This window comes from Rhinoraja longicauda, chromosome 29, assembly GCF_053455715.1.
Source record: "Rhinoraja longicauda isolate Sanriku21f chromosome 29, sRhiLon1.1, whole genome shotgun sequence".
NCBI classification, from domain to species: Eukaryota; Metazoa; Chordata; class Chondrichthyes; order Rajiformes; family Arhynchobatidae; genus Rhinoraja; species Rhinoraja longicauda.
The window spans coordinates 11,106,506-11,123,377 of NC_135981.1; the positions used below are offsets into that span (position 1 = coordinate 11,106,506).

The 16,872-nt window shown below is 41.1% G+C and overlaps 1 protein-coding gene across 9 annotated transcripts in view; it reads left to right on the top strand.

Moving 5' to 3' along the window:
• Window positions 1-16,872, top strand: part of tlk2 (tousled-like kinase 2) — a 94,219-nt gene that overhangs the window by 11,670 nt on the left and 65,677 nt on the right. The window contains exon 1 of one of the 9 annotated variants that reach the window (XM_078424888.1): window positions 1,036-1,053. The exons of the other annotated variants lie outside the window; for them this stretch is intronic. The gene's annotated coding sequence lies outside the window, so the exon portion shown is untranslated. Of the gene's footprint in view, window positions 1-1,035; window positions 1,054-16,872 lie in introns of those variants that run through there. 9 annotated transcript variants of the gene reach the window in all.

Genomic DNA, 16,872 nt, shown 5'->3' on the forward strand with positions numbered 1-16,872 from the left:
AATCCAAATTATTGTCATGCCACAGTTCGAATGTGATGTCTAGTTTTGTGCGGATTGTAATAGGAATCATGTTAAGACCACAGGAGAAAATGTTGCAGAAATGTTCTAATTGATTTTGCTACACAAGTAAAGAAAATTGTGACCATCACAGAAGAGATCTGAGGTGAATATTTCAATTTGAAGGAATTTTTATGGTGGTAATCCTGTAGTAAACTAGTTTTCACTGCTAAACAATTTGGCACCTGAAGACAATAGGTTTAATATTTGGGAATAAAACAGAAGATAAATTTCCCCTTTTGCTCAAACTGGTTGCAAAAAAGAAAAATAATTGACTGTAAGCTGTACCAAACAGGATTTATAACATCTCTTTTAAGAGAAATGGATAAATATTTAATAAAGGAGAATTGTTAAAGGGGCATCGAAGAAAAGATCAAATGAACAGGATTTGGTGGACTGCTCTTTTTTTAGTAGGCCCAGCAGCTTCGTTCTCCTGTAATATTCTCTGTGATTCTCCTTGGCAATATTCTATGACAGTGCAGACAGGAAGTGTGTCGTCTTAAGATGAGGTAGGTGCTCGACAGTGAAGGATGGTTAGACCAGTGCATGAGGTATTATTCGGTCCTTATTTTTTAATTATCCTTTAACTTTTGAAATGTGTTTGTTTTTCTTCCTCATAATCTTGAGGTTGAATCAATCAATGCAGACCTTCAGCTAAAACAAATGGGTTTTTTTTTCCCTTTCCTATTTCCCCGCCCCCACCTCGCCCTCAGTGTCTTTTAAGGGATAATGCTTTGAACCAGATTTTGTGTACGTACATGGAATGTAGACACATTAAACCATTGTAACAATCTCATGTGAATCTCTGCATCATATCTGTGCAAACCCGGTGGGAAATGAGTTTTCTTCTTTAAAAAATCAGTGCTCAAAATATGTACCTGATAAATAATTTGAATGGTTGTTCTCAGATGGCATATATTCGCATAAAGGCAAATTCACAGGCACTTTTATGAAACGCTACTTCCGAATAAGGCTGAAGGGCCTGATCCTTTTAAGGTGAGCCTGTGTTTTTGGTTCATAATTCTGAGCTCCAGTCCACTCTTCTGAAAACTGAATATGTCATTTCCAAAGTCTCCATTTTGATTAAATTTGAAGGTCTATTCTATAGAGGGTGTATGCGGAATTGGATGCTTGTCATGGCCACATGCAATTGTGATCTGTGTACTAAAGGAGCTATTTCATGTAAATTTACTGTTTATCTCTTGAGAAGTAATATCCATTCCACAAAGCATTACAAACACATCTTCACTCTGGTACTTTCTTTGATACCTGGAGTTCTGTTTGCAATTCTGCACTACCATTTCCAAGCTGACATGCAGCACTTATTGTATTTTTTCCTTTGAAATGGCTCTGTTTCAAATTTGTTGTTTTAAAAGTGAGCTTTGTTATTTTAGAAAATTGTGCTTTAAAACAAAAATGTAATTGCTGTTTTATTTCTGTTTGAAGACCCCAATGGTCAGGTATTGGGTAACAAATGATTAGTATCATATTTAATTTTTTACTTTAAGTTAGCATATTAGAAATGTATTATTAATAGCTCCTTGCTGTCTGTTTTGCCTGAAACTTCTTTGAGTTGACACCTTTTCTTGTTCTACCTGTGCCCAGTGTAATTAACAGTACCTACATCTTGGATAGGTAATGAAAAGCTAGCCATTTAGTTTGTGTACTGGTGCAAAAGTAAATTTGAGTTACTCCTTTGGGGTAGAAATCTCAAGGGTATTTTTGTTAATTTTTGTGCTATACATTGTTTTGTCTTTTGGTCCCTAGCTCCTTTTGTAGTTGAAGTAAAGCTTCATCTAAACTTTTGTGCTGATTTTCTTTTACAAATTGAATTTAACAGAAATAATATTTATGACAATGCTGCAAATCTTTTCCCATGATGCAAAAGGCTCAATTGTGTTCATTATATTTAACATTTTCTGCATGTATGCTTATACAGTTTTATCAAACCTTAATTTTTGGAAGTGCATTAGAATTAGAGCTGCACGTCTAATTTTGAATTGCAATCTTGGAATGGGGGTTTTCTATGAATGAAAATCATTGCATTCATCCTTGAAAGCTGGACCTTGAGTATACTTTTAAATTTTGTTCCATTTTGCTCATTATGTTTTAAAATCAATCAGCTGCTTTATTTGGACGTGGGGTCCTCCTGGCCTTTTGTGATTTGCAGCAGTGAACACACTATTTGTTACTGTTTTGGAAAGGGTGCATAGTGGGAGCCTTGTTTCCTCCTGGAAAGGTGAGCTGCCCAGGTATGAATAGTACGGGAATTGTGGACTTGAGGATAAAACTGAGATTGTTGATGTTTTAACAGCTCCATTTAGGATAAAAAATAAAGCTGGGCTGAAAATGCAAGCTGCCATTATTTACTTATTCCATCTATAAGATGCTCTTCAATTTGTATACATGATTGTTGTTCAGTTACATCTGATATGCTGACGTTATACTGCATTAACGCTGCTCCTATGAATGCAGTTTGTTGATTTGGCTCATTATTATATGACTGGAAAACAAAACTCAAATGAGCAGTTTTCAGTTTAATCCAACAAAGTTGCTATGCCTGGCGTGCTAAAACGAAGCAATATATTTTACTGATCTACATTAATAATGACAAATGATGTGCTGTATTTTTAATTAGCAAGCAAGGCACACTCCTGGGTTTGAGTCTACAACCCAGCCCTGTTGCAGAGAGTAGTTCCAGAAATGCAACCCAAGAAGATGTTTTCTTTGTTGGAGAACTGCAAAGGAAGGGGCTAAAAGTAGGAAAAACAGTCTACCTTCAGAGGTTTGAAGTGAGTTGTGTTGGGGTGTGTTGAGAAATTTAGAATAAAAGGCCTAATTGTAGAATGGATGTAATGTATATCAAATGTTTAAAATTTTAATTGAATCCAAATGTTCAGATAGAATTAAATTCTGTTCCACTCAGCATGCAGTACATGTGCATTATGTTAAATGTGTAATGTCATACATTTGCTCCATGCCAAAAATTGAGATGCTGTTTTAGGAAGTTCAGTATTCTGCCAATTGATTTTTGAATTAATACTTTAATCCAGTCCCTCAAATGCAACATTAGCTTGGACTGTGTTTTCTCTGTTTTTAAATAAAATACATATGATTTCCACTTGTTCTCACTTTTCCCCATACTCCTTCCTGAGTAGACATGCAGATAAATATCATAGAAATCTTGAGTCATAAGCAAATGCTCTACTAAAAAACGATATGCCATATCTTGCTTTTAAATACAGAATTTGAGTTGGGGGATAAATATTATTTCTATTACACATGATTTCCTCTCTTATGACAATGTGCTAATTCCATTGAACGCCAAATATTTTGGATGATTCATTGTGTCTGTTATTTTAAAAATCATGCCGCAGGATTCATGGCTACTGCAGGTATCGTAGTGCATCACGTAAGAAGGACTATGCTTGTGAATAATAACATTAATGAATATTTTGAAAAGGGGAGAAACGATGAAAGACCAAAGCCATCCTCCAAGTTTTCTTTTGGATAGATCACCACACCACTGATAATGTGCCTTTTAAATATTCCTTTAAGACCACTTGGATTCTCCTTATGGTGGACTGAGAAACATTGCTCATTTGGAGAAAAGTAAGGTGATGTTTGTCAGTCTTGAAGCCTCATCCCTTGGTAGCCATGTATGAGGGCAACATCTTGTTTTTTTTTTTAAAAAGCCAGTTTCTTCTGCACGAATCACTTGTTTACGAGAGTAGCTATCTTCTGCGATTTTAAATGGGTGGGCTTTAAAAGTTGGCTATTGAACTTTGGAATGCTGTACTGCAGATTGTAAGACTTGAGCATAATAATAATGTAATAATAACACCCTCATTTATGAGTTGCAATAATGACATGGTATTAAGGAGTGATAAGGTTACCAGGATGTTATCAGATTGTTATCCTCTGATTTGTTTTGGTATCTTTTGAAAAGATTTCTGCTGCCACAGTGTCTGTATTTGCTGCCTATCCCACTGGACAAATATTAATCAGGTTTGCGTTATTCTTGAAATGCTCAAATCGTGAAGGTATCGGAACATTCAGAAGATAGATGATATGCCTCATTTTCTTTCAAGTCCTGCCATAGGATCTCACATTTTCCTGGGTCATCATGAAAATGGAGAGAACATGCCATTGAACATGCCATCTGATATTGTAACCAGCACTTAATCCTGTTTCCATTCTCGACATTAACGCATCTGCCTTTTAGCAGTACTACACTTTGTCAATGTTTTGGTACCAACTTTTATTATGTCTGCAATACTAAGGATTGCTGTCATTGGTGCAAGATTGAACAAGTGGCAAATGTACACTAAATGTACACATTATGTTAATTATGTCCAGTTTGGTATTATTGATTATAGCATGCTGTCATTTCTTGGAGGAGGTGCAACCCTCAGCCGCTTTGCCTTTTGTGCGTATCTTGTGCGACAACGGCAAACTATCCTGGTGGTGAATCGTAATGTGTGGGCTTAAGGAAGTCAAAACGGCTGGAGGAAGTGCAAAATCACGATGGATGAAGATTGGCATATTTTGTATTAACATAAGCTCCATTAATCAAGGACTTGGACCCCAAAGATCCGATTGCGTTATAGTGAAAATTTGTAAATCCCAGATACCTGCATTTTTCTGGGTTTGAAACTAACCTTTTGACTCTGCAATATGATTATTATTACGGCAACATTCTCCTAGTTCGTGTGAGATTATATAGAATGCCCTGGTGATCGCTTGGATTTTTTTTGGAGAGGAGCACTCCTTATATCTGGGCTTTAATTTATTTTTGTTATCTTATTGTTGAGTTTCCTTTGTTTCATTTGGTTGTCAAGTTTTCTACATTACAGTAAATCCTTTTTATTATAGATATTGTTATAACGGCTTTTGGTTATAGTGGACCAAATTACCTACCTTAATCACCAGGCCGCACCGCCACCCCTGCCGCTCTTAGGCTGTGCTGCCGACTCCACCCCGGCCACTTCCAGGCTGGGCGGCCCGGGGCCCACAACGTCTCACTGGCTGCGTCCAGGCCGGACATACTGCCACCACCGCCGGCCCACACAGCTTCCTCGGCCGCTTTCTGGCCCCACCTCAAAGTCAAAGTCAAAGTCAATTTTATTGTCAATCCTCAGCCAGTTTACACAGACAGAAAATCGAAATACCGTTTCCCACAATCCCGAGGAACAAAGTGCATAAAACTAAGTTAAAATTAAAAAGGCACAGCAAACAACAATCAACATAAAATATAAAATATAAAATATAGTCACTTCAAATGCGTTAAAAAAAATTTTTTTTAAAGTGTCTGGTGCTGGATGTGCGTGTGTGTGGGGTGTTAAAGTCCAGGTCCAATAGGGGCAGGGGAGAGAGGAGGAAGGGAGGGGAGAGAGTTCAGCATCCTGACAGCCTGGTGGAAAAAACTGTTCTTTAGTCGGGTGGTGCTTGACCTCAGGCTGCGAAACCTTCTCCCTGAAGGCAGGAGGGTGAAGAGGCTGTTGGAGGGGTGGAAGGGGTCACCCACAATGCTCAATGCTTTGCGGGTGAGGCGGGTGGTGTAAAGGACCAGGAGTGTTGGGAGTGAGGCGCCAGTGATCCTCTCAGCAGTGTTCACTATGCGCTGCAGGGTCTTGCGGCTGGAGGCTGTGCAGCTTCCGAACCACACAGTGATGCAGCTGCTGAGGATGCTCTCGATGGCGCCTCGGTAAAAAGTGTACATGATGGGTGTGGGGGCTCCCGCTCTCTTCAGTTTGCGGAGGAAGTAGAGGCGCTGCTGGGCTTTCTTGGCGATGGACGTGATGTTGTTGCTCCAGGAGAGATCCTCGGTGATGTTCACCCCCAGGAATTTGGTGCTGCTCACCTGCTCCACAGCAGCACCATTGATGGTCAGTGGGTGGGGGTGTTGGGTGTGCGTTCTCCTGAAGTCGACAACAATCTCCTTTGTTTTCTCCACATTCAGGAAGAGATTGTTGTCTGTGCACCACGCGGCCAGCTGGTCCACCTTCTTCCTGTAGTGGGTCTCGTCGTTGTTGCTGATGAGACCCACCACTGTTGTGTCATCCGCAAACTTGACGAAGTGGTTGGAGCTGTAGGTGGGTGTGCAGTCGTGGGTCAGCAAGGTGAAGAGCAGGGGGCTTAGCACACATCCTTGTGGGGCACCCGTACTCAGCGTGATGGTGTCCGATGTGTTGCTGCCGACCCGTACGGACTGGGGTCTGGCAGTGAGGAAGTCCAGCAGCCAGTTGCAGAGAAGGGGGCTGAAGCCCAGATTTGTTAGTTTACAAACCAGCTGCTGGGGGATGATGGTGTTAAATGCTGAGCTAAAGTCTATGAACAGCATCCTAACATATGAGTTTTTAGTGTCCAAGTGGGTGAGGGCTGGGTGTAGAGCAGAGGAGATGGCATCCTCAGTGGACCGCTTAGCTCGATATGCAAACTGAAACGGGTCCAGGGAGGGGGGGAGGTTGGATCTGATCTGCTTCATGACCAGCCTCTCGAAGCACTTCATGATGGTTGAAGTCAGCGCTACAGGGCGGTAGTCGTTGAAGCAGGATGGAGAAGACTTCTTGGGCACAGGTATGATGGTGGTCTCTTTGAAGCACAAGGGAACAACAGCCTGGCTCAGGGAGATGTTGAAGATGTCTGTGAGGACATCTGTGAGCTCAGCTGCGCAGTCTTTTAGCACACGACCAGGAATGTTGTCAGGTCCAGAAGCTTTCCGGGTGTTAATCCTTAACAGTGTGCTCCTCACACTGCCTGGTCGTTGGGGGGGGGAGTTGATTTCTGCGCAGGTGTGTTGCTCTGTGCTTCAAAGCGTGCGAAGAAGCCGTTGAGGTCGTTCAAGAGAGAGGTGTCACTGTCACAGGTCTGTGGTAGGGGTTTGTACTCCGTGATAGTCCTAATACCCTTCCACAGGCTCCGTGTGTCTCTGCTGTCACTGAAGTGGGCTGTGATGCGCCGGGTGTAGTGTTGTTTGGCTTTCCTGATGCCACTGGAAAGGTTGGCCCTGGCTGCTCTGAGACCGGCTGGATTGCCCTCTCTGAAGGCAGCGTTGCGGACCCTCAGCAGCCCATGGACCTCCCCTGTCAGCCATGGCTTCTGGTTAGCCCGGATGGTGATGGCTCTGGTGTGGGTCACATCGTCAATGCATTTGGTGATGTAGCCTGTAACTGTCTCTGTGTATTCCTGAATGTTGGTTGTGTTGTTGTATGTTGCTGCCTGCTTGAACATGTCCCAGTCTGTAGTCTCAAAGCAGTTTTGGAGTGCAGCTGTGCTGTCCTCTGACCACACACGTACCTCTTTTGAAACCGGTTTGGTGACTTTCACCCGGGGTCTGTATGCCGGTTTCAGCAGAACGGTGAGGTGATCAGAGAGGCCGATGTGGGGGAGGGGGGAAGCCTTGTATGCTCCTTTGATGGTCGTGTAGACAAGGTCCAAGGTGTTGTTTTCTCGTGTTGGGAAATCAACATGCTGGTATACTTTGGGCATGACAGTTTTTAGGTTAGCATGGTTGAAGTCCCCAGCTACGATGAGAAAGCCATCTGGGTGTGCTGTCTGCTGCTCAGAGATGGCCCGGTACAGTTCACAGAGTGCCTCCTCTCTGTCCTTGTTGTTGGAACTGGGAGGGATGTAAACAGCGACTAACAGGATAGCTGTTAGTTCCCTCGGGAGGTAGAAAGGCCGGCACTTCACAACCATAAACTCCGCCAGCGGTGAACAGTGTTTGTAGACCAACACAGCGTCCCGACACCAAGCATCACTGATGTAAACAATCACACCGCCGCCGCGAGTCTTCCCCCCGCTAACCGTAGCTCTGTCCGATCGGTAGCATGTTAGCCGGTCGAGCTGAACAGCGGAGTCCGGGATGTTGTCATTAAGCCATGTTTCCGTAAAAACGTAAACACAGCATTCCCTCACCTCACGCTGGGTCGACCGGAGAAGTCTTGTAGTGTCCATTTTATTGTCCAGTGAGCGTACATTAGCCATTAGCATGCTCGGAATAGCCGGTCTGTGTGGGCTAGCCGCTAGCCTAGCCCGGATGCCTCCGCGCTTACCCCTCTTCTGCTTCCTCTCACACCGCCTGCGGCGTCTCCTTTCCAGCCGGGGGGCAGCACTCGAGGCCGAGGTCGAGGTCAGGCAGAGTATTCTGAGGCCGCTAAGTTCCTCTGCAAGCGTAGCGTCCAGTGTTGATGATGTTGTTTTCTTGCCCAGCAAGAACTCACGACTATACTGTCTACTGCTGACTGTCCAGAGTTGTTGAAGTGACTCTGTCACTTGACACTTGGTCCAACTGCCTGTGGACTATGACTAATGACTCCACCGATCCTCATCTCTTCCCCGGTCGCTTGCAGTCATTTCAGTGACAATCACTTTCTCTGTTACAGCAGACAATTGGCAACAATGGACACCATTTTTCCCCCATGGTCCACAGTGTTTACTGTATTGTAACTAGACAAGAAGCACCAGATCAGGTGTGATCGAGAGCTGTAGCAAGTGCCACATTACAACCTTTTGTTACAATCTGATGCCTGCCTTTCTTTCTCCAAGATGGTTTATGTATGGCATGAGGGTTCAACTAGAGAGGACATCATTTGCTACCCTTGCACAAATAATTAGCTGCTACTTGAAAACACTTCAGTGTATCATTGACTCCCACAGTACAGGTACTGCCCCAGTCACAATTAATGTTTATCAATATATTTTCAATGTCTACTATCTGCCCAAGATCATAAAGAAATTATAAAGAGTTGTGATAGCTACTCAGTCCATCATATAAACCCCCCCTCTCCCATCGATTCCATATACACTACATGCTGACTAGGGAAAGCAGCCAATTAAATCAAGTAATTAAGGACCATATATAAGCCCTGGTCATTTTCTTTTCTCCCCTCTCTCCGATTGGGTTGAATATACAAAAGCTTGGGCATACATATGACCAGATTGAAGAAAAGCTGCTTCTCTGTTCTTATGTTCTTGAATAGATCTCTTGAATGCTCAGAATGTATTCCTGATCCCCCAATCTACCTCGTTGTGCCTCTTTTTTTTATCTGCACTTTCTCTAGTTTTAACCATGATCTGCACTGTTTCCTTTTTTCTTTTACATTACCTGTTCTCGTATTTGAAAAGTACTCATCGTTTGAAAAGTAATTGTACATGGATGATTTATCTGGTTAGCACATAGGACGCCACTGTACCTCAGTACTCATGGTAAACCAATAGCAGTAATTGGAGAGATTGTCTTGGGGCCATGCTTTTATGGGCATGACATACTTGGGGAATTTTTCACTGTGCCAGTAGATGCCAGTGTTTGAACCAAACTGGAACAGTCTAGCCAAAGGTGTAGAGAGTTATGGAGAGGAAATGTGCACCACACCCATGGTATTGTCTGGTCCTGTAACCCTTGATGTCTTCAGTGCTCCAAGTCCTATCTTTATTGTGCAGAGTGAATTAAATTGTGTGAAGACAGATTTCTGTAAAAGCATGACCGTGTGAAGGATTGTGTGCTTGGAACTTCCGGTTCAAATGCTTCAGCCTAGGCGTAGCCCTGCCATTGCTAAGGATGGAAACATTCATGGAGCTTCCTCCCACCACCTGTTAGTTTTTTGAAGCCAACCACTACTCCTGAATGCTTGTAACAGGACTTAAGAGCTTTCATCTGATCATCTTTGGCTCACAAAAATTTGTGTATTGATTGGTATGTGTACTCCAGTGTTATAATTTCACCAGGCTGGAACTATATAAACAGTATGGTTACTCCAGCACTTTGGGTCTCATATCTACGCTCATTCCAAAAGGTTTGAACTTGCAGAGTATGATACCTTAAGCTATCTTGTGAAAACAGCCAATTAAATTATGTAATTAAGGACCATTCGCACCCCTGGTCATTCTGTCTTCTCCCCCTCATTGCAATCCCTTACATGGGTAGAGATCAAGTCCTAAATGACTTTTTATTTTGAAGAACGGCATCTGAAGATCTATTTTTAACAATGACATTTGCGTTTTCTTTGTTGTATCGACCTTTTTTCCATCGTACTGAGTGCAAAGGAAAATTAACAAGAGAACAGAGCCATTATTTTCTCTCCCAGTGCTGTCATTATGGCTTCTGTGTCCCTGATAGTTCCAGATCTACCGTAGAAGGGTTGAACATGGATTGGTAATGTCCTTTTGCACAGATCTGTAATTTGTAAATTAATGTTTTATCAAAATTTGCCATAATATATAATAAAAAATAAAAAATAATTTAAAAAAATTGCCATGTGAGAACGTCTGTGCAAGTGCCACATGTTGTATGTGATGACTATTTTGAGATTTTTGATTCAGGTTATTTAGTTTTCCACCAAATACATGTTTGATATGCTACTACAATAATTCCTGTTATAAAGTGGCAGCCATGTGATATTGGTCTGCTCCAGTTGCATGATGTAGGCAACTGCTCTTTATCAGCTGTCTAAGTCTTGAAACCTGCATTCGTGCATTTCTATGCCTACTCTTTTGTGAGAAATTCCTACTCTTTGAAACAGCAAGTAATGAATTTCCCCTGGCATGTTTTGGAAGCCACATGCTAATTTTAATCTCTAATTTTGATATAGAAGTAATGTGGAGTAAGTGTGATGCATTCATTCATTGCTTGATGATTTGAAAAGTTGAAAGGGTTGGTAATCTTTATTTCTAAGAAAGGTACTTGACCTGTTTCGTACATTGCAAAACATAACCGAGAGATCGATTTCAATCTACAGATTTTGGGTTATGTTCGCATCAAAATTTGGATGAAAGGATTTTTTTCTGACTTTGTAAAAACCTGTAATTAGTTAAACATTTGAACTGCTGAGTGCAACAGGTAGGTTGCAGTTGTATCTTGTGCAGAACTGATGATTAATTCTGAAACTCCATGCTGATATTTTTGAACCATAGTACTCATCATTCCGTTTAATGTATAGATGCTTAAACCTTTAATTCAGAAGCTGACTGCTTTTAGTAGCCCCATAGGCGATAATTTTTAAAAAGGGCTGTGGCCTAGTAACCCATTTATTGTTGCATTTGTAAATATCTGTTGATTTTCAACTTTCTAACCTTTTTGTTTTTGTCTTTTGCCTTATTTGTGTTTTTCAGCTTTTTTTTGGAATGCCCCGTTTCATGCTTTGGTTCTACCAGGCCATGTGTGGTTTTACCTAGTATTTTGTTAGATAGGAAAATTCTTGGTCACTATTCAATTTTCCTGCAGATTGTTTTTCATCCCCCCCCCCGAGTTTCCATTGGGTGTAAGTGCCAAGAATGCTTTGGGCTGTTTTCGCTAAATTTATGAACTTATTGTAGTGTTAAGCTGACTTTTTTGAGGATCAGAATGTTCTTTCTGATGGTCATCTTTGTTGCAACTTAAGAATGTGAGGGATGGTGTAAGAAAGAAAATTTGGCTGGTGATATACCACCTCCCAGGCAACCTATTGTGTTAAGGATAGGCAGTGGGCAGAAAGTAAGTAAGGCAACATACTTCTGAAGAAGGGTCACGACTCGAAACGTCACCCATTCCTTCTCTCCAGAGATGCTGCCTGTGTGTCGCTGAGTTACTCCAGCACATTGTGTCTACCTTCGATTTAAACCAGCATCTGCAGTTCTTTCCTAAACATACTTCAGTTTGCAGATCATTGTATGTTCAATTTGAGTTCTTAATATGCCATTGTTAATTTGCGTTGGCAACAGCAGTATTTCATTTTCATGTTCCATCGCTCAAAATTATTTTTCCAGACATAACATCAAGATGCATTCATCATTTGGTTTACTTATTTGACCTCATTGCTGGATGAAGATTAAATGTACTTTCCCAATGCCCTGTTCCCAAATGGAAAAATTTAGATAAAAAAGGACAGTGCTGGAATAACACAGTGGGTCAGGCAGCATCTCAGGAGAACATTGATAGGCGATGTTTCAGATCAGGACCCTTCAGCCAAATTATAGTAGGGGACAGATAGCTGGAAAAAAGTGTGGTAAATATATATTATACTTATGCTCAAGTGTTTCACTTACTGTGGGGATAATTGTCTCTAAATTACACTGTTTGGCAAAGTGGGTAAGAAAACAAAAGGGAATACATTTAACAAGCCAACTCAGCCGGTGTTCCATAGCCAGGAAGTGAGGCTATGATGCTGTTATGCAGGGCATTTTGTGAGACCACACGGGAAGCAAATTCTCTCAGTACCCGAAGAAAGTACTTGCTTGCCATGGTTGAGAGTTTAAAATTCCTTGATGTTTAATATTGCCAATGTCTGTTGTGGCCTAACCACATTGAATTAACAGCCAAGTAGGCACACCTATTTCCAAAGGATACTGAGGAAATTCAGCACATCTGTAATAACTCTTGCAAACATCTACCGATGCATCACAGAAATCATCCTGTTGGGTTGTATCACAGCTTGGTTTGGGAACATCTGTGCTCAAGCCTGCAATAAATTGCAGAGACTTGTGTATGCAACCCAGTCCATCTTGGACTGTTCTCCCTGCCATTGACTTAATCTACATTTCATGTCTCGGATAAGCAGCTGACATAATCAGAGACTTGTCCAATCCTGGTCATGCCTCCTCCTCCTCTCCGCTCCCTTCGGTTAGAAGATGCAGCAGCTTGAAAGTGTGCATCACCAGACTCGGGAACAACTTCTTCCTCTTTGTCATCAGGCTTCTGAATGGTCTTTCTATAAGCTAGGATTCTATGACCCACCTCCACCCTGGTTAACTTTGTCTTTGGAATGGGTGCACTGAAATGCTGAGACTATTTTCAGCATTCTGTAGAAAATAGCCTTTGCATCTTCCCCTTGGTACTTGTGTTTGACTTGATTGTATTGAAGTATAGTGTTATCTGATTGGGATAACAGGCTGAACAAAGCTTTGCACTGTACACATGACAATAATAAAACCAAAAACCTGCAAAATCGTAGCATTGATTCCACAGATAAAAGGGTGTCTTTGAGGAGGAGTAAAATTGGTCAGCACTGTGGAGTTTAGAATTATGCAAGGTGACCTTATTGAAGTGCAAACCATTCTTGGAGGATGGAATTCCTTAACCATCGGAATTTAGAGCTAGGGAGCACACTGTTGGACCTAGGAAGCTGCTATTTATTTGGATGAAGAAAATCTTTAGATTTTTCTATTAGATAGGAACATGGATGCTTCGTCTTTGAGGATATTCGAGACAAACGATTTATACACAGACAGAAACAATCAAAGGATATGGGGATGAAGGGGTAATGTGATTCATAGAACAGTATAGCACAAGAACAAGCCCTTTCGCCCACAATGTCTGCCGAGCATGATGCCAATACTAACTCCTATCTTCCTGCACATAATACATATTCCTCAGTTCCTTGCGTATCCTTATACCTATCTAAAACTCACTCTTGAATGCCATTATTGTATGTGCCTTCATCAGTACCCCTGGCAGCATGTTCCAGGCATACGCTCTGAGTGTAAAGCAAAAATAAAACGTGCCCCCCACATCTCCTATAAACGTTGCCCTCTCTCCTTGAAGCTATGCGCTCTAGTATTTGATGTTTCCATTCTGCAAAAAAGGATTTTACTATCTATCTATGCCTCATAATTTTACATCTATCTGGTCTCCCTTCAACCTTCAGCGTTCCAGCAAAAACAATCCAAGTCTGTTTAACCTCTGTAGGAAAAAAACACTGCAGATGCTGGTTAAGTCGAAGGTGGACACAAAATGCTGGAGTAATTCAGCGGGTCAGCCAGCATCTCTGGAGAGAAGGAAAGGAGGAACATCTACCTGTAGCTAATGACGAGGATCAGCTATAATCTTGAGAAGCTGTATTGCCTACTATTTGTAGTAATGGAGTCATTTCACATGAAAACAGGCCATTCAGCAATTTTTTAAAAACCTCAAACCAGCAAGTCTTTCTCTGTAAATCTTAACTGATAAAACATAACTACCTGGTCTCTTGAATGCATGAGTATTGTTGACTATGTATCGTAATCATTCAACTACAGAAAACCTTATCTCGGCTTAGATACTTATTTCTGAGGGTGCTTTGAAGCAAATTTATCTAGCTGGATATTTGTTGAAACTGAAGAATGTCAGTGCCCTGGCAATATTTTTCACCATGTGGTGGTGCTGTATCATTTTCTATTGACACTGCTAATTAACGGTTTATCGTAGAAACATTTAATTTGTCAACATTTCCAAAAATAATTCTGAATTATGACTCAATTTAATTAGAAGCTCTAACTTTGAAACATTTAAAAAGTTGTGAAGGAAAGTTGGTGATATTAATAGATATTAGGCTACTTTCAGATCCTAATGATGGTGATCCTAAGGATGGATGACCATTATAAAATAGATAACACGTGACTACAATTCAAAATTAATGTGGGCAGACATATAATCAGTTATCCTGTGTGTTTTATGGCGCCAAGAGGAATCCAAGATGTTTGAAATGGTCTGTTTTCATCAAAAGTGGTTGATGCTGTTTGTTGGAACACTGGTAGACATCTTTCTTTCAATAATTTCATTGGATGTTCTGTTTGAGGCAAGACTGATATTGTTACCTTCAGTCCTCCAATCTAGATAAACATCAGTGTATGCCAAACTTTGTTTCGTGCAAAATATCCCACATCATGCCAAGCTTTGTAAGTTCCATACTTAGAAGCTTCACCCAAACTGATGCCCTATGCTACCTTTTGACACAGTTCTTTCTTTTTATTGTGTCCATGTATGTATGCATCTTGACTCCATTTTAATTTCAAGCCATTGAATCCGTATAAGTTGCTATCATTCTTTGCTTGCTCCATTGCACCAATTAAAGAGAATTCAGCTTGAGGCATTGTCTGAAGGTATTACTGCAGGTGATACAGCTATTCCCCAATATTGGATTGCAGGTCCAGCCGTGATTGGATAACAGTGCGATCGTGCAATCAAATTCCAGGCCAACAATGCTGCCAAATAAGCAAAACAACAGTATTTCTTTGATCACCCAAATCAAAGATTTTTTTTCATTCCACTTTTTGCCTTGAGATACCTTTTTATTGGGATACTGTTCCATGTGGGTTTTTTTTTTACTGGGCATCCCCTCTGGATAAATAATGATGCTTCCACTTTGATCTGAGTTCTGAGGTTGCAAATGAGGCTAACTAGGGAAATCCTGACTCCTCCACAGTTAGACACAAAATGCTGGAGTAACTCAGCAGGCCAGGCAGCATCTCTGGAGAGAAGGAATGGGTGACGTTTCGGGTCGAAACGTCACCCATTCCTTCTCTCCAGAAATGCTGCCTGGCCCGCTGAGTTACTCCAGCATTTTGTGCCTACCTTCGATTTAAACTAGCATCAGCAGTTCTTTCTGACACATTTCCTGCACAGATAGGGCAGGTCATGGCTGATGGGTAGATTGGGAGATGGTTTGTTTTGCCTGATGCTTACCAGGGGGTTTCTGTGTTCTCCACTGAGTACTCAAAACCATCCTGACTGCTCAGTCTTCTCTTGGAGGTTTTTACAGATTTTAGTAGTATTTTTCCCAAAGTTTTGAGATTCAGTATCCGCAGGCTTTTAGGAGGGCAAGGATTACTGGGTTCTGGTAGGTTATGTTTTGTATGGATAGAGGACGTGATCTTCAAAATACCTTTTTAATCAATCGGCCAAAGGCTGTGATGGCATATAGAATGTGTGGCAAAGTTCGTTGATCTCTACCTTTTTGTTGAGAAGAGGCTTCTAAGTTATGGGTGATACTCCATCTTTTCCACGGTCTTGTCATGAATCTGAGCGTGCCCCCCACTGGCCCTTGCACTCCGTTGTTCTTTGACAATAAAGGTCCATGTGGAGACTCGGTCCATGTGGAGACCCAAAAGATTACAGATGCTGGAATCTTGAGCATAAAACAAGGTGCTGAAGGAACTTAGCAAGTCGAGCAGCATCTGTGAAGGGAAATGGACAGACGACGTTTCGGTTGGGACCCTTCAGATTCCGTGTGTACTAATACACCGCTGGTAATTTGGTCATTCTTCACATGTAGGCTTAGAACGATGGAGAGTTAATGAGCTGCACATAATATCATGTGCACATTATATCCTATATTTGCACTAATATTTTCAACCATGATTCTTCCATGAAAACTGAGGCAAATTTTTACCTTCAATAATAAACTTATCTATTGACAGTGTAAAGTGTCAGTTTACGCATGGCATCATTAAATTGGAAACTAAAGAGAATACTTTAAAATAGCCTTGATTTAGCTGGGATGCAAGTTTTTGTTAGTCTGAAACGAACCACACCATCAGAAACTCTAAAAGATTTTGAGGGGCTCAGACAGTAGAGAAAGGAAAACTATAATTGAGGATATTTTTAACCAAGGGCTTGAAAATATTATGACAGTGTCATGGGTATAAATTATTTTCAGTGATCTAAATAAGAATACAAATATTCAGCCCCACATTTCCACATGGCAGATCGCTAAAACTACTCTAAGCTGGAACTAAGCGAACTTCCTCAAATAAACTGGCTCTAGTTTGTTTGTCTAGTTTCTGATCATCATACGTTGTTAGTCCCATTGAGATGTATAGCAAGTTATGTTGGTGCCTGGAACTGTGGTTTAAAAGCGTGAATATTTGTGATGCAGTATTAAAAATTAAATATGCTATGAAAATATTGGAAATCTGTTTTTGAGCATAAAGATTGGGAAATACAAAATCAGTGAATAGTTGAATTAATTAACACATTTTCCAGAAGACCAATTAACTTTTTTATTTCTCACATTCATCTCCATTTAGATAAATGGATTGACAATTCCTGATCAGTAAAATAGATTGCCCATCTTAAGTTTT